Here is a 19990-nt window from a genome sequence, read left to right as displayed (position 1 = left end):
GAATGTGAAGCATCTCAAAGGCTGGTCGTAGTATTGGGTGAGTGATGCAATGGCTTCTATGGATACCTCTGCTATGGTCAAATCTAAGATTTTTCCGTAAGTCTTGCGGAAGGCTTGCATTTGGAGAGGTCCCATCAACCGCCCCAATTCCTTAATGCTGGTAACATCTAGGCCTTTAACCTTGACTTGATAAAACCTTTTGCCAGTTTGATTTGTCCCCATGTTTACTAAAGTGAGACAAAAAGCTGTGTGAATCAAAAACTCCGATATCTCATGGGTGGAATGGATGAATGCATGGAGGAATGCATATGACACAGATGTAATTTATGAATACGGGAGCCCGGGAAATTGTCTCCTTCTTAGATACAACGTCTTGGGGTAACAAAGTGTCCAACGTATGTATTTAAGAAGGTGACACAGACCCTCCGTTGGTTTGTTTAAAGAGAGGGGATCAAGATAAAATCCGTGCGTGACGCATATGCGAAAGGCGCAACATAGTATGACAATATTCACAAGATATAAAAAGGGTACATGAAACTTATGCATGGCAGTGGAAGAATGGCACGCAGCGTGTTTGCTCTGTGCTCCTATTTAAGGGACCTATATGGGAGAGAGCTAAAAAGGCTTTTAGTGATAACTCCCAAGGTGGTCATATCTCTCTTGATGGTCTCTAGAGGTATCATCCCCTTTGAAGAACATATTGCAGCAGTAGGGACTACTAGCAACAATAAGTTTTCAAAGAAAAAAGCTCTAGATGAGGGTTCACTGTAATCAAGCAAGTCGGAGACCTAGCATGATCACAGATTCACCTCCACTCCTTATGTTCCCATGAACCCGGGTATAGGGCCCTTTTTCAACTCACAGTGTGTGCAAATAGTGTTGGTGTTTGTGTGCTTCAAATGAATAAATTTTTACCTCATGCATACATTTTGAAATACACTAAAAGCATCAAAGAGTTGTATACAAAGAACGTAAGAAAAATAAAGGGAAACCAATAAAGGAGGATGTCATGATAAAACATTGCACAAGATTAAATGGCCTAACTCTCTAAAAAATATGTCCCCAGTGGAGTCGCCAACTGTCGGAACCTACCCTTCGGCGGGAGGGCGACGTGTGACTCGCGGGATGCGTGTTCCACGAAAGGAATACGCGCGGAGTCGCCACCAACGTTTATTTGAGGAAAACGTCAGAAAAACCGGAGAAGACGCGATCTACGAACTTTTAAGTGAAAGGCTCGGGAGTTGTATTTATGCACGGGGAAGGTATTAGCACCCCACACGTCCGTCACAAGGGACGGCAGCCTTTAATCGAATGTGCAACCATGACATTGATTTTTACGTTCCCTTTTGTGTCCTTATATCCTTTATACCCTTTTTATATTTTTTATTTTTTTGTGGTCAACAAGGGTGTTTCCCTTTGCTCCTACGTATTCCTCAATTGTGATGAGGAAATCAGACCTACGTAGTTCTTTCTTATGCGTGAATCAAGTGATTCTTTTTACTTGAAAGGTGATCATTTTAAGGCGTTGGACCTTAAAAATGATCCATTTTACTTGGTAAGAAACTGAAATGATAAACTTTCAAAATCCTATTTTTGTGGACGAGCTTGACTAGGCGAGTTGATTTTAGCCTTAGTTTCACTTTAGTTATTAGTCAATTCAATTAAGAATGAGAAATCCCAAAGAGAAAACGTCCGATTGATTTTTCGCTTTATTTTACTAAAAGGTATTTTTTGATTATTATATTATTATTTTACCTCTTTTTTTATTTCCAACGTGGTTACGGCACGACCGAACGGTCGGAATTTATTTTAACCGAAATTAACGGATGATACAATTCAAACAATCGGTGGAAATTTATTTTATTTTTAGATTAAGCGATAAATGACTTAAATAAATGGCTTAAGCACGTCAAAAGGGGGTACGGAAAGTAAATGAAATGTAAATGAAAGCACGAAAAAACAACGAGGACCACTAAGGGTGCATAGAATGAATTGAAAAGTTCGATCTAGGGAACTTACCGGTTGAAGACCGAAGAACGGCGAAGAACGAATGAAGAACGTCGAAGAACGGTCGAAAACCTTCGCGAAATCACCCACGGAAACATTACGGAAACGTTACAGAAGCGCCTCGGCTTGGATTTTCTTCACGGAACCAATTTTTCTCACTAATTTTAAGTGATTCTGAATTACCAGGAGGGCTAAACCCTTTTCTACTTCACTTCTCCCCCTATTTATAGAAAATTGGGGGAGCAGCTTGCCACCCAACTCGCCCAGGCGAGCAAGGTGGCTTCCTCCAGAAGCAACCGCCTTCTGGAGGAATCTTCTGGAGGGCCCAAGTGGGCCTGGTTGCTATTTGCACCCCCATTTTTACTAAATACACCCCCTGCCTTTTTTGTGCTTCTTTTTTCGTAAAGTTACGGAAACTTACGAATTTCGTAACGATACTTGTTTTCTTTCCGTAATGTTACGGAACCTTGCGGATTACATAATCATCCCTTTTTTGACTTACGGAACGTTACGGAACCTCACGAATTGTGCAACGATGCTTCCTTTTTGATTTCCGGTATGCCACGGAACCTTACGGATTGTGCATCAATACTTTCTTTTGATTTCCGGCATGTCCCGGAACTTTACAAATTGCCTAATGATGGGTGCCAAGCACCTCACAAGGACCAAACAAAAGTTGCATGCCACCAAGCAAAGGTCCCCGGACGAAATTAGGGTATGACACCCTCCACTAGAACTGATCCACGAGAGATGTACCCTCTCTTGTTCTCAGTCAAACCCAAGTAGATGTACCCTCTACTTGTGCCACAAAGGATGTACCCTCCAATGTGTTAAGACAAAGATCTCAGGCTGTTATACCTTTGATACTTTGTGAATGGGGATACAAAAGAATTCTCAGGTGGTTAAACCTTTGAACGCTTTTGTATTAGGGAAGGGAAGAATCAAAAGAATTCTCAGACTGTGTCGTTTTGAATTCTTTGACAAGGGAGAAGGGAGACACAAAAGAATTCAGGCAGTTAGTCCCTTGTTCATTTGGAAAAGAGAGAAGAGAGACACAAAAAGAATTCAGGCGGTTAGTCCTTGGCGAATTCTTTTTGGCAAAGGAATAAGAGAATGAAAAGATGAATAGCACAAGTTTTCAAGGTTTAGAAAACCAGAAAACTTCAGAAAGCTTTTGGTACAAAGAAGAAGAAGAAGTTCAAAGAGAGTCAAGGCTTGTAAAGGATTGATTGGAAAAGTAAAGTATTCAAGATTGTTGTTAGAAAGATTGATTTAGAATACAAAACAAAGCCTTGCTTTTATAGACTCTTCATGTCTGGTCAAGAAGGCCATTCAGAAGAGTTATAACTTTTTAGAAAAACTTAAAACCCATTTGAAAAAGTCAAAACCTTTTTGAAGAGTTACATCTTTAGATTTTTCAGAAACAAACACTAGTAATCGATTACCAAATAAGTGTAATCGATTACACAAAGCTTTTGAGTGAAATCATGTGACTCTTCACTTTTAAATTTGAATTTCAACGTTCAAGGACACTGGTAATCGATTACCAAAACATTGTAATCGATTACAGCCTTTTGAAAATATTTGGAATGTTGTAAATTCAGTTTGAAAACTTTTTCAAACTCATTTTACTACTGGTAATCGATTACAACAATATGGTAATCGATTACCAGAGAGTAAAAACTCTTTGGTAAAGGTTTTGTCAAAAACTCATGTGCTATTCAAAGTTTTGAAAAAACTTTTTAATACTTATCTTGATTGAGTCTTTTCTTCATTCTTGAATCTTGATCTTGATTCTTGAAATCTTGAGTCTTGATTCTTGATTCTTGAATCTTGATCTTGATTCTTGAGATCTTGAATCTTGATCTTGATTCTTGAGATCTTGAATCTTTGTTTGTAGGCTTTCTTCTTGAGTCTTGAATTCTTCTTGATTCTTGAATCTTGATTCTTGAGATGGATGTTCTTTGATTCACTTGAGCTTTTTGTTCATCACTTTTGTCATCATCTTTTGTTGTCATCATTGTTATCATCAAAACACCTTTGAATCATTGTTGATTCATCATGAAGCTTTGCTTCCACAATTTTGTCACACATTCATAGTACACACTTACCAGTTATCACTTATGTTAATTCAATTAATTTTTATTAAATTATTAATTTATTATATTATGTATTATGCTATATATTTAATTTTTTATATTAATCATTAGCCCGGTTTGACCCGAGCCCTATTGGCCTACTGAGTTAATTGAGCCAATATAATAAGACTTGTTTCTATTTGGGTTGCCTTTTTTAGAATCCAATATGGCCACCCTATTTATAGGGTAGTCAAGCCAGGCCTATTTTGACAACTCTAAACTTGACACCATACAAATTATGACTCCACATCTTAAGGGTAAAGACCACAGCTGCTAGCTTAAGGTCATGGGTAAGGTAACTCTCCTAATGTGGTCTTAATTGTTTAAACACATGCTTCTACCTTTTTATCCTACATCAAAACACATTTGAATCCCTTACTAGAGGGATCACTATATACCTCGAAACTCCCCAATGCTTCATGAATAACTAGCATTAGTGTAGAAGTCAACCTCTTTTTGAGCTCTTGGAAGCTTCTGTCACATATTTCATAAAAAACAAAGGGTTATCCCTCCCAATTAGTATGGTTAAGGGTAAGGTTATCTGGGAAAAAACCCTTGATGAAACTCATATAATAACCTGCTAAACCAAGGAATCTCATAATTTGGGTTATGATCTTTATTGACTCAACATTGCCTCAAGCCCTAACCTTAATGGGATCTACATCTATCCCTTCCAGGAATATCACATGCTCCAAGAAGTTCACCTCTCTCAACCAAAACTCACATTTCTCAAGTTTGGCAAACAATCTTTTCTCGTATAAGATTTGAAGGACAAACTTAAAGTGTTCCTCATACTCTTTTAAGGTATGCGAATATATTAAAATGTTATCTATGAAAACTACCATAAACTTATCTGGGAAAGGTCAGATAATTCTATTCATGTAGTCCATGAACGCTATGAGAGCATTGGTTAGCCAAATGACTTAACCATGTACTCATATTTACTATAACACATTTAAAGATTAGTCTTGGGAATATCATTTTACTTAACCCTAATATGGTGATATTCTGACCTAAGATGAATCTTAAAGAAAATCGAAGCCCCTCTAAGTTGATCCAACAAATCAATTATCCTAAGGAATGGGTATTTGTTCTTAATTATTACTCGGTTGAGTTTTTTATAGTATACATATAACTTCATGCTCCTGTCTTTCTTTTTTTACTAGAAGAACAAGCACATCTAAAGAGAAACTTTAGGCCTAATGAATTGGTGGGATATCTAAATTCTATTTGGCTCTTTAGTTCACTAAAGTCTATTTGTTCTTAATTATTACTTAGTTGAATTTTTCTATAGTCTACATATAACTTCATGTTCCTATCTTTCTTTTTTACTAGAAGAACAAGCACACCCTAAAGAGAAACTTAAGGCCTAATGAATTAGTGGGATATCGAAATTATATTTGTCTCTTAAGTTCACTAAACCCTAGAGGTGACATCGTATAAGGTGCCATAAGTTGCCTCACCTTAGGAGCCAACTCTATGCAAAACTCAACTTCCCTCACTAAAGGTAAGGTGGAGAATTTATCATAAAATACATCCTTAAACTCTTTAATGATGGGGATAGTCGCAAGTTCTAGCTTAACTGTTACCTTTTAAGGAAGTAACAAAAGAAACACTAAGTCCCTCTTCCACCACTATGGTTTGGGAGATTTGGGTCACATTAAAGAAGAAGAATGGACTAGACTTTGGGGGTAAAACAAACATCTAAAGGAAAATCTATTGTACAATCAAAATAGTTCAACTAGACTTGGTTGGCAAAAAGTCAATCCATACCAAGAATTACATCAAATCCAAACAAAGACCAACATACTAGATTAACAACAAAATGTTTTCACCTATCAAATGTTCTTACCTAAGACTATCAATTGTCTTCAAAGACGCTTGGGGGAATGGTAAGGGTGCCAAACCCTTTTTTTTGTTGATTTTTGTCCTTGACCTAAGGCAATTCATTAATAATTAAGGATTGGTGCAAACAAACCACAAAAGCATTATATACTCCCTTGCAACCTAACGATTTCTTGGAACTTATTCCAAAAACTATTATTAGATATTGCTATACAAATTACCTCTTTGTGAGTCACCAATGGTTTGATAGTAAGGGCATGCTCCAACCTCTAGGATTTTAGCTGTCACTTTAGTGTGCAATTCTTCCAAGCATTAAATCCATTAATTATAAGTATTTATGAGTTAGATATGTTCTCAAATGAGTTTTTCTAGTTTGTCTCTCTTAATAGTGTGATCGTTGAGTTGCTTGGGGCCTTGTGAACAATCCTAGCCTCTTAAGGAGGGGAAAGGATCACTGTTACTGTGTCCTTGGCTTTGCATATGAGCATAATTTCCTTGGTAGTTGGTGTGAATGTGAATTATTTCATTTCTTGTGAGCCATGAATGTAGGAGTAAATGAGAGGAATGTGTAAGCTGGAGGAGAAATTCATGTGGCATTGTTTATTGGAAAAATATTCTCTCCAAATCATTCTTGGTTCTTTACTACCAAGATAAACCTCATTACTTTCTCCTCTAGATTACATATTCTTCTCTTTTACTCCTACATTCAGGGCTCACAAGAAAAGAAATCATTCCCCTAAGTAGATAGATTGATTATTCATTGTCCCTCTAATATTTGATGAGAAATGATATCTCTTACAATGATTTTGACACTTGAGTCAATTAGAGGATAAGTCAAGAGGTAGAAAATTGAAGAAACATTCAACCTAAAAATTCTACTTTCTTTCTATATTTTATATTATGTTTTCTTGATTCGTAGCGGTGTCATTCTTGTCATGGTGCCATTTTTGACCTTTTGTGATTTCTAGGGGTCATTACTTAATATTTCTTAATTTTTTTGGTATGCTTCGTAAGTATATTATAGTCCATAATGCTTTATTGGACTAGCCAAATGATTTTCCAGAAGTTAATTGGAAACAATTTGAATTTGTTCTGTTGTAATTTTGAATTTTGAAATCATTATGTAAATGAGATGGCATAAGCTATGCCATGATAACAAAACTAAAGAAATTTAGTTGTAGGATATACAAAATGGTTAAATATTTTAAAAAATTAAGATTTTATTAAGTTGTAAGTTATAAGCATTAAATACAAATAAAAATGTTTAAAAATTCTAAAATATTAAATCTTACTTCAAAATATGATTATTAATTATTCCACAATTGCGTTATTAAAAGAAATTTAAAAACAAAATGTGGCATCCCAAAAAGCTTTCATAATATGTACATTTTCCTTGAGTGAATTTAGAATTAAAAGGCTGAAATAAGTTAGCAAGAAATATAGAAATTTCTTTCTATTTGCTTCATCTTCCAACACTTGTACTGACATGAGTTGCAGTAGAACCAATAGAGGAACATGAAGGAGAATGAGTGCAACATATGCATTTGATGCATGGTGGTGGTGTGTGTCATATAATTTCGAGAAACATTGGAGGGCTTTTGAAAGCCCTATGCTTTCATCCACAAAATCAAACTCAATGGACTCATAATTTGGGGCAGGGAAACCCTAGATTTGAAGCAAATCTGTTTCTAAGGGTGGATTTTAAAGTGAAGTACCTGATAAGGTATTACACTTATAAAAGCATCATTTACTTTTGCACCTCATCTTTCACTTCTGCACCCTGTCGCAGATTCGGTGGTTTGATACGTTGTGGTAGTAAGAGTGGTGTCGATGCTTTGCAAAGAGGTCGTTCGTGCCAGTGATGTTGCATAGTGGATTGAGATCGCAAATCAAGAAAATAAAAAGATTTAACTTTATCAATTCTGCATTCAGATATTGTAATTTGGATAAATGGGTATTTGAATTTGTATTTGTTCACTCTATTAAGATTTAGCTTTATTCTGCTTCCATTCATTTTTAGATCTTCAAATTCCATTATTTGTTCATTTCATCTTTCTTTCTCTCCGATAAAATGAGAACTTTAAACCTTTTTTGTTGTCTTAATCAGTTGCAATTTACTAGGTATCATTGTTTTTTCATGTCCATGTAGGGTACATATCTCGGGGGTGATTTGATACACAACAAGAATGTTGGGTCGAGCTATATTTTCTCAAATTGGGAGTTTCAGGCCTGAGAATTTAGGTTAGAATGCCATGGCTATGATTGGGAACATTTACTTCTCATTTTTTGTTATTGGGGTTTTGGTTTTCACAATTATGGCTGCCACTTATGAACCTGAGGATCCCTTATTTCTCTGGAAAAAAATCCAAAGAAGAAAGAAGATTCAGATTAAAAAAATGAGGGACCTAATTTTCTGAAGCTAGGCGAGGAAGAATGGGGAAAGAAGAAAAGGGTGTGAAAATGGTGTGATTAGTTTTGATTGCAGAATTTGAGAGGAAGGAGAAGGGAGAAGAAGAAGAGGAAGATACCTTTATTTCATTAATGACGTTAAATCTACACTAATGAAAGGACCATTCTGGTTCTTTCTTAAAACATAGAGGATCAAAATAAATTTTTTAAAAGTTAAAGGATCAAATTGGACCAAAAAAAAGGATAAATGACCAGATAGGTTATTTGGCCTATTATAAATAAAATTGAGCAAATTATATTAATGATCCCAAGGCTTTGTCAAATTACACAAATTACCCATACTTTTTTATTCCTACACAAACCTATCATAATCCTGTGAAAAACATTACAATGTCACTCTTTTTTATGTTACATGCCCCCTTTAAGGTTTTAAAAGAAAGAGTATTTGTGTAATTCGACAAAACTTCAGAGAGTGTTAGTGTAATTTGGTTAATAACTTTTTATGTTTTTTTAGGTCATCATGTAATTTGTGCAAAGTATTCACCATCTTTGCCAATAATTAATCTTTATCAGAACACTGATTAGTCAACTATATATTATGAGTATATATATTATTTATACATAAAAAAACATTATTTTTGAATTTGAATATTTTGTATTAACACCATGGTAAAAAAAGAATATAAATGAAATACATTCTTATTTAATAGAATAATTATTTATTTTGACCATTAAAGGCATATTTTTTATAAAAAATAAATACTTTGTACTGTTAGTTAATTAATAATAATAACATTAATATTCATATTCATATTCTTAGTTTTATTATACTTTTACTTTTATTTATATGTATAATGTATAAATGCATAAATTTTTACCCTAAGTGAAAAAAATGATCTATTTAGTAAGTGGATTCAATTCCTCAGTGTGCAAAATTTCGTTGGGACAACTGTAACAATCCACCGCAAACGAAATTAATCTATAACTCAATGAATTAGGATAAGGGTATTCATAGATTAGATTAGATAAATTTTGAAGACAAAAATCAACCGATCAAATCATGTAGGTTATGTAAATTTATCATCCAATGGGTTTGATTTAAATTGTAATCCAAACCAATCCAATTTAAAGAGGTTTAAATTGGGTCACTTATCAGTTTGAATCTTACTTTTATTTCTTTTGAAAAATATTAAATAAAATGTAAGATATATAATAAATATAATAAAAAGAATTTAAAATATTAAATATTTCATTTGTATGTATTAAATAACTAATAATAATATATTTATGCATCTTAACTGAAATAGTTAGTAAACAAGTATCTCAAATTAAATATATTTTTCATAAATAGCTATTAATTATATGATAATTTTATAAATATATAAGAAATAAAATAAAATATGAGTAATATATTATAAATTTATGAATAAAAATATATACATATGTACGAGTTTGATTTGGATTGGATTGAATATGTTTTTAAAATCAAATTCAAAATTTGATACGATACAATTAAAAATTTTGATTTCAATTTTGATTTATTAGGTTTTTGTTTTTTATCATTTTTTATTGAAAAAAATTTGAGTGAGTTGGGTTCCAAAACTCATATCCTTATTGGGTTTTTTTTATGAGTGGGAATGAAAATTACAAGAAACAAAAAGAAAAAAGAAAAGGCCACTTAGGGGGGCCTAACAAAGTAAGTTCCTTTTGCATCAGCTAAGAGCAAGGGTTAAAGCTCTGTTGGGCAAATATGAAGTACTTGGTACCTTGAATTAGATGTAGCACCTGCATTTGCCAACGAGTCTACATAGGTACTCCTTTGACTCAAGGTATTTGAAGAAGTACCTTCCAGTTTTGAGCCAACAATGTCTTGATGTGATCAATGAGAGGAAAGTGAGGATGGTGTAAGCCCACTCCTCTTGTAACCAAATTAATAGCATAAAGCGAGTCAGATTCACAAACTAAGTTTATGTGGCCAACTTCCCACGCTAGCCTCTACCCGAACAAGATGGCATGAAGCTCAGTCACAAGTGAGGTTTAAAGCTACAAGAGCCTATGAAACCAGAGATCCATTGTCCCTTAAAGTCCCGAATGAGCCCGTCAAAACCTGCCTTTCCTGGGTTTCCATGAACGCTCCCATCCATGTTTCACTTGACCGTAGGGGCTGTAAAAGGAATCCACCTTACAAGCTTGGGTTGAGCATCTGACGAAGAGGGAGGGAATATTCACTGTACCTCTGTTAAGGTCAACTTGATCTTGATAATGATGACTTGATTATTCCAAGGTTTATTCAGGAAGATAAGTTCATTCCTTGCCCTCCAAATGAAACAATAGATGATGGTGGACACTTGACCATAGTTTCCTTTAATCTTGTGTTGCAGCCACTCCCTTGTTGACATGGGAGACATGTTTGACGTAGCAACTTGGACTTTGAAGAAATCCCACACTTGGAGAGACTAATAACAATCACGAAATAAGTGGAGGATTGTCTCATTGTCTTGGTTGCATTTGCAACAAGTAGGATTAGGAGAAAGGTGACGCTGTTACAAAAAAAGGTTAGTAGGCAAACAATTTATATTAGATAACCATAGGAAGTGTTTAATGTTATCTGGTATTCTAATGGACCACATCCAAGGCTTGTTCTCCACGCTTGTACTCTAGGTGTTACTTTCCTGCATTAACCATTTGTAGGTGTGGCTTGCAGCATATTCAACAAAAGGAGAGGAGTCCCAAATGATACAGTCGTGGGTATTGACCAGGAGGAACAAGCTTCTGATTGTGTTCACCTCTAGACTCATAGGAGTGGCAAGGATGTTTGTGTATTAGTTACCATCATTCCAGACGTCCTTTAAACTCAAATGTGTGACACCCTCTATCCCGACATAAATATAGTGAAAGGAAACATGGAATAACGAGAGTAATTTAAAAATATTTATTTCACAACTCAAAATAAAACTTCTCAACGGAGTAAAAGGTTCACGTTCACAATTTAACCAAGTTAAAACTTATAAGTAAGAATATAAAAATGAGTTCCGGATCCAAACAAAGACTGTACCGATATTACAACTAAAATTCTAATGAGAAACATAGAAGTAAATCATGTTCAACTACATATCTAAAAATAATGTATGATAAAAACAACATAAAACCCTAAGCCTCAATGTCATATCCTATCAGAGCACAGTGTCCGAGCATCCTCAAGCATAAGGTTTTCCAGGGCCATCTACCTAACCATCTGCTCCACGAACAAAAGGTTCGAGATCATCATAGGATCCAAACACAAACAACACACAAGGAGTGAGTTATCACATTCCTAAATAGATAGAGATAAATGAAAGCACACACACACACACACACACACACACACACACACACACACACATATATATAATATAAGCATAACAAGCTCAACTTAGCACAATTCACATCATTTTACCACTCATTGTGTAACATCACTTGTCCCAAGGATTTAATAAAAAAATCACATTTTACCCTTTCACATTAATCACGTGTTCACATCTCAAGTACAACACAACATCTCACACTCACATAATTCATTACCCACCATCACGTAATAAGTCACAATGATCATTGCACATACATTATGCAATAGATAACACTAAGACTCAATCCTATATGCAATGTGGTACCATGTCGTTGAAAAACCTCGTCGGGTGCCTAGGAGTACATGACAAGATAGACGACACACTAGTAAGTTAGGTCACTTTCACTAGGTAAAATAATAGGGAGACCAGTCAGGGTCACGCTATTTTGTGATAATGCTCCAACCATGTGGGATTGGCACAGGCTTAAAGTAACACTTAAATCGGGTGTATTTACCCCTAAGGCCTAGACTCCGAAGAGTCCTTCAGGGCCTCTCCCTCCTGATTCAGGTCCAACCCAAAAAATATTTTACCATGCAGACTCTATATAGGAACTATACAAAACACACAACTCCTCAATTGTTCTCAAATTAATTTTAACTCATCGCGCCTCAAAGTGATTAAACTCGTCGAGTTCCTACAATGGATCCCATCACAATACTCGTCACACATTAACTTATCCCCCTTAAAAGGTCTTACAGTTGTGTGATTGTACATTTCATAGCTCACAACTCAATGCATACAATATCTCAATATACATGTGTCTTACAATTCAACACATACTCAATTTATCACATAAACTCAATCTCAATCACAATGTTATAATCCCAAAGCAATATGTTATCACACCTCATGAATCATATACACATCACACAGTAGTAATATATACATGGCACAAACACAAACTTTACCTATGAACTATGCAATACACACAACTACTCAATGGTTTTCAAAATCATTTTAACTCATCACGCCTTAAAGTGATTAGACTTGTCGGGTTCCCATAGTGAAGCCTATCATAAAACTTTTTATGCATTAACTCGTCGCTCTTAAATGGTCTTACAGTTGTGTGATTGTACAATTCATAGCTCATAACTCAATGCGTATAATATCTCAATACATATGAATCTTACAATTCAACACATACTCAATTTATCATTTACACACAATCTCAATAACAATTTCATAATCCCAATATAATAATTTATCATGCCTCATGAATCATATACACATCACATACTATTAATATTTGCATGGCACAAAACACACACACACACACACATATTAAATCGAACTACACTATTTTCAATTAAAAGGAGTTTCTACGACTATTAAATTAAAATTGTATCAAAAGAAATTACTACTAAGCATTAACTTTACAACTTTCTTTAATTTATTATTTTATTACTTTTATTATTACAATGTATATATAACATGCTGATCATCATTGTGGGAGGATACAACACAAAGGCAATAATTTGTATAAAATAAGCAACTAAAGTGAAGATTATTTAGAGTACAATTCACGTTCTTTAATAAAGTGAAATTGATGTGCGTGGTGTCAAATATCAAAAGTGCAGTGGTACAGGACATACAAATTCGTGTACAATTTCGGTTTGATTTGAAAGTTTATTTTAATATAACATTACAATAACTTTTTCAATCTACCACAATATGCAAAAAAAATAGAGGAATTTTTTGTCTTTTTACCATTTATTCTTTATCACAATGTGCTAGATTCAAATATAAACTCAATGCAAATTAACTAGTAAAGACATCATACTAATAATTCAGTTTCACTAATTCATGACAATTAGAAAAAAAACTCAATTTCTAGGGTTCACACTCAACACAAGAACACATCAATTTCATAGTAATTTCACAATGGGACATTAATTGGCCCGTCAAACATATATAATTCGCAGTTATAATTGTAAAGATGGAATCAAAATTGCAGAAACACCCCAAAACCCATCACAATTGATTCTCTAAGGATCCCTACACATGTTCTCACTAATCCCCAACTGTGAATAACTCATACCTTACCTCTAAGCGGGCTCACGTGTGTAGTCTAACAATGATAGTAGCATGTCTAGCAGCTCCTTAAGATTCCTCAAGCTTTTCCTTTGATTGTTCTGCTAGGGTTTTCAAGCGTTAGAGAGATAGAGAAGGGATTGGAGCCTCAATTTCATTGTTTGCATATGAGGGGTATTTCTCTCTCTATAGACATTATTTGGCAAATCCTAAAGGTGGTAATGTGCGAAAATGAGTTTCAAAGGTGGTGTCCAAATTTTAAGATGATTCAACGGTTAACAAGTCTGAGATCTTAGTTTTACTAGGACAAATTTGGGTATATGCGGGAAAAAGAGAGGGTTTTGGGAAAGGAAGAAGGGAGAACAAATTTGGGAGGAAGAAAGAGCCTAAAGACGTATCGTAATTGTAAAAACTGACCTAGTATGTCTCTATTTATAGCTAGGGTACTATGAGCCTATTATTTACTGTATTTTCTTTATTTTATTATTTTATGAAAAAGAACTCTATTTTACTTTTTCATTAAATAAATAACCAATTAAAACTTCTCTTATTTTAATTAACAAAAACCCTTTTCTCTCATTTATTTAATTTCTAAAACTCTTAATTTTTAAATAAAACTTTTTATTTTATTTTATGAAAAACAAGGTGTTATAAAATTTGAGTCCATAATGTGCACATAATACACCAATGAGCATAGAGGCCTATTTGAAGACCATTGACCAAACTAATAGGACAAGTTCCCTACCCCCACGTGGAACCGAAAACCCACCTCAAGAGACTCAATGGCTTTCCTAATATATTTCCAAGTGTAAGAATTGCCCTTATACTCCTTGATATGCAAGATAAAGTCTCTCTTGAGGTATTTCTTTTTTAGAATCCGGGTCCATAGTTTCGGTGTCTCAAAAATGAGATCCCATGTATGCTTTCCTAGCATGGCGATATTGACCTCTCTAGAGGAACGAATCCCCAAACTCCTTTCCTTCTTCGACTTGGTCATCGTTTTCCAATTGGCCCAGTGCTTGTGCTGGTCACCCCATACGAATGATTGCACAATCTTGTCTATAGCATTGCAAACACCTTGCGGAAGCCAAACATTTTATATCACATAATTAGGGATGGAGTTCAATACTGATGATGCTAGGACCACTCTGTGTGCTCTTCCTAGTAGGTTAGCCTTCCAATCAGTTAGTTTCGAGGTCATCCGATCAAGAATGAACCCAAAGTCCACCTTCTTCACCTTCCTAGTGAAGATGGGAAAGCCAAGATATCTACCAATGTTGCATGTTGGGGAAAAGCCCAAGATGTCTCTAAATTTATTCACTTTGGTCCGAGCAACATTCTTAGAGGAGTAGAACTTTGACTTTTGTAAGTTGACCTAAAGACTTGAGGCCTTGGCAAAATCCGCCAGATCTTTCAAAACCAGCTGAACCTAAGATGTCTTCGTCTTCATAATAGACTGTCATTTGCAAAGAAAAGATGGGAAACTTTAGGCCTTTCCCTTGATACAGGAACAGGATGTCAGGATCCGCTTTGGACTTTCTCTTGAATAAAAGTTGTCAACTTCTCCATGCAAAAAACAAATAGATAGGGCGAGAGCGGGTCACCTTTTCTGAGGCTGCGAGTGGGGAAGAAAGGATATGAGACTTCGTTATCCCACTTCAAGGATAAAGACGTGGCCCTCGTGTTATTCATAATGAGATGAATGATCGAAGCAAGGAAGCCAAACTCAGTGAGGGTAAGCTCCAAGAAATCCCCATCAACCTTATCATAAGCCTTTTCAAATTTTATTTTAAACATAAGATATCCTTCTCTACTCGTCTTCTTACGCATGTGGTGGACTATTTCTTGGGTAATTAGTGTATTGTTACTCGTGCCTTGTCCAAGGATGAAGCTACTTTGAAGGGGGCCAATCAATCCTATCATAATCCTTTTCAAAGTCTATTTTAAACAAAAGATATCCTTCTCTACTCATCTTCTTACACATGTGGTGGACTATTTCCTTGGTAATTAGTGCATTGTTACTCGTGCCTTGGCCAGAGATGAAGACACTTTGAAGGGGGCTAATCAGCTCATCCAACAAAGGTCTAACTTTGTGGACAAGGACCTTCAAAATGGTTTTGGACAACACATTGCATAAACTAATAGGCCTGAATTCCTTAAGGCACTTAGGTTGGTCCACCTTAGGAATTCGCACTATGAGAGTCTCTACTAGTCCCAGATGAATGAAGCCTATGTTAAAAGCTTGGGCCACTATATCCTAAACATCCATACCCACCAAGTCCCAAAATTGCTGAAGAAGATTGGTTGAAAACCATCTGGGCCAGGAGCCTTGTACGAGTCCATAGAAAAGAGGGTGCCCTTAACTTCCTCAATGGTGACTAGTTTTGCTAGTTCATCAAACATATTTTGGCCAATCTGAGGGATAGAATTCAGATAAAGGCTAGATGGATCACAAGTTTTAGGGCATTAGAAGAGCTTCTTAAAGAACTTCAAGGCTTTCTTCCTGAGTAAGTCATCATCTGTGCACTGAATTCCATCAATCATAAGACTCGTGATTTTATTTCTCCTCCTCCTAATAACCACTTGAGTATGGAAAAATTTGGTGATTTTATTTCCAAATTTAGTCCATTCCTCACATGATTTCTAGAACCAAAGGAGTTCCTTTTGCACTAGAACCTCATCATATTGTTTATGAAGTCGATGCTCCAAAGAGATAAGGCTAAACTAACTTATGGTTCCAATTCCTTTTACACACCTTTGATTCTGGCTTCAAGTTGGCGCTTCTTCCTGAAGATATTCCTAAAAGTCTCTCTATTGAAAACTAGAGAATCCTCTTTGACATTTGAAAGACAGTTTACGACATTCATGTTGGGCTTCTTCCATGCCAAAGCAACTATATCCTGGTAACCCAAATGAGCGAGCCATGTAGCCTGAAAAATGGAACATGAGGGTTTTATTACTTCTGGATTTGCAACAATTGAGAAGGATCGGGTTGTGGTCTGAGTTATGTGTAGGAAGTAGCTCTGCAAGTGCATAAGGGAACGGTAAGTGCCACTTAACATTCGATAGACAATAATCAAGTTTCTTCCAAATGCGTTGTCCATTTTGGATGTTCTTCCTCCACGTAAAGATACCCCTACAATATCGATAACAAGGAGTTGACAAGATAGGAGTACACTCGCAAAGTGATTGGCTTGCGTAACATTAAATGTGCCTCCCTTGAGTTCTGTAGAGTATAATATCTCGTTGAAGTTCCCAAGAAGAATTTAGGGCCCATTCATCATGTGTTGAGTGTGTATGAGATAGTCCCAAAAAAGTGGCCTTACCATGGGGTTGGGGGAGGCATAGACAACAATGCAATACCAGAAAAGGTGTCTTCGCTGAAGGGAGAAGGTAATAGCTTGTGGAGAGGAGTCCAACAACTGAAAAGTAATGTCAACAAGCCAGATAAGCACCCAAATACCCCCAGAATTCCCAGCTGCTTCTTGAAGGAACAAGGCACGATTGGCCACTTGATCCCAACAATCTTGCTGTTGGAGAACAAGTTATGAGTTTCATACAACATGATGATAGGAGAGGATAGTTTCCTAACAATATCCTTAATATGGCACCATTTGCCTGTAATTGTAGCACCCCTGATATTCCATGATAGGATAGAGATATCTTAAAAGGATTCCATGGAAACATAATGGTGGGGGTGTATGTAGGGGCTCCGAGAGCCTTATGTTGCATTTTCCATGTTGTTGCAAGCAAGGTCTGCATCACCTATGGGCTGGGAAATTTCCATGTCTGACATAAGTCCCGAGTGTCCATCATCCATTTGCATTGCGTATCTACCATGTTGAAGAAGCTCAATGTCGAGAGCTATTTTGGCACCATCCCTTAGTTCTCGGATTTCAGCACGAGGAGGACGTGCATGTGGGAAAGGTTCGGTGGGGACAAGCTAGGTCGTGGCTTTCACTGATTGTGGCAGGCCAGTCTCATGGTCCTTACGTGACATTTTATTGTTGGACAAGTATTTTGGTTTGCTTACCACAATCATCAAGCCGGTGGGACCCATGTCTGACTTTTTAGGGGCATTGAAACCACTTATAGACTTCCTCGACCCACTAGCTGTTGGTGGGCCCCTTCCTTAGGCAATGATTGGAAATTAGATGTCCCATCTTTATGTTTTTTTAGAATATTCTGCTTCCTACTTTTATACTTCACAATCATCCATTCCTTATGAGTGGGGTCGTCGTCATTAACACCCTGATCTCTTGCCATTGTACCCTGATTCATACCTGCCTGGGACGTCGAAAATCTGGGATTGGTGATTTGACAAGATTTAGCACATTAGGGTTAGGTTGAGTATCATTCTCGTTGTTAGGGAATGGTTGCATCGTCATGTGTTTGTCTACAGCCACAATAGGAATGACCTGAGTTTCCGGTGTTGGGCTCACTGTCACCGGGGTAGTTGGCACTTGCTTCTTACACTCTTGTAAAAGGTGGCCATAACAACCACAGGTTGAGCAAATTCAATGGAGGCCTTCATACTATATATGATACTAGTGTCCATGGAACCACATGAGACCCACCATTGGTTTGTCTAGGTCCACTTCAATACACATTCTCGCAAACCGGCCTTGTTAGACATCTCTCGTGTTTGCATCCACTCTGACTGGACGCCTTACAACAATAGCCATGGCCATGAGGACACTTTCATCATAAAAGACAAGGTTCAAACCTGGGAATCAAATCCAAACAAGTGTGCGATCAATCTTCGCAGTAGGGGAAGCAAACTCTGGGGACCGACGTAGAACTGTGAGATAATGGTTGAAAAGCATCCAAGGACCATCTTCCATAACATGAGCCCTATCCGGCTCTATATCAAACTTCGCCATGTAGAACCCATTGCTTATGTCCATGAGGTCGTAACCAGCCGAGAACTTCCATAGTTTTGGGAGCCTATCTTACATTATTTGATAAACAACATTTTCCCCCAACAATTTAATCACCAACGCATCCTCCCATGGTGCACATAACCCTTCCAGAATAGAGTGGTCAATGTGTACCATGTACTTCATCGGGTTGCCTCCTTCATACTCTATATGAGCCAATTATCCTTGAACAAATCCTTTGATGGTAAAGGAGGTGGGCATTGCTTGTTACCCATAACTCTATCCCTGAAGGAAGTCCTTGTTGTTGATGAAGAGTCATCGTCATTGCTGTCGTCTGATGGTTTCTTTCGCAAGCTAGTAGCACCCATATTATTCGTAGTTGGAGAGAAATCCTGAGCACTCATTCTCACTAAGAAGGATGGATAACACCACAAGCCAACTATATCCTTATTGGTTGATTTAGTTTTATTTATTTATTTATATTGAATTAGATAAACTTATGAACACTCCTAAGTTAAGGAACACCCATAAAGTTAAAAAAGAGAGTGTAAATTTAAGGGTAAATAATCATTTTTGTTTCTGAATGTGTAGAATGCTGACAAATTTATCCCTGAAAGATGAAAATTCAAATTTTAATCCCCAAAAGTGAAAAAATGTGTGACAAATCCATCCATCCGTCTGTTATCATTAATAAAAGAGCCTACGTGGCACAAAGGGACCAAAATGTCACAAAAATGATTGCAAACATGGTTGTTGAATAAATTAGACAAAAATGTCACTAAGTTACCATTGGACCAAAATGTCAGTAAGTTACCATCGGACTAAAATGTCAATAATTTTTCATTGGACCAAAATGTCAGTAATTTTTTTAGACCAAAATGTCAGTAAATGTTAGTAAGTTTCCATTGGACTAATTTGTCAAGCCCGAAATTTCGTTTTATTTAAGGGTAAAATATAATTTAACCTTCATCTTCTCTCCCTTTTTTATCGTTTTAAGCATAACATTATAATAAACACTTAAAAAAAATAGAAAAATAAGCATAAGTTAGAATAAGCATAATATTGATTAATAATCATAATCTGTCTGTTCCTATAAAATTTCTAATGTGATAGTACTTTACCCAAAATATGATACTCAAACAAAAATATACAACCATTAAATTAATCCTTACAAAAATGCTTATTAATCAATATTATGTTTATTATTATGTTTGTTCTAACTCCTTATTTTTTAAGTGTTTATTGTAATGTTATGCTTGCAACGATAAAAAAAGGGGTGAAAAAATGAAAATCA

Source organism: Glycine soja, chromosome 4 (genome assembly GCF_004193775.1).
Source record: "Glycine soja cultivar W05 chromosome 4, ASM419377v2, whole genome shotgun sequence".
NCBI lineage: Eukaryota > Viridiplantae > Streptophyta > Magnoliopsida > Fabales > Fabaceae > Glycine > Glycine soja.
Note: the sequence above shows the minus strand (reverse complement) of the source record.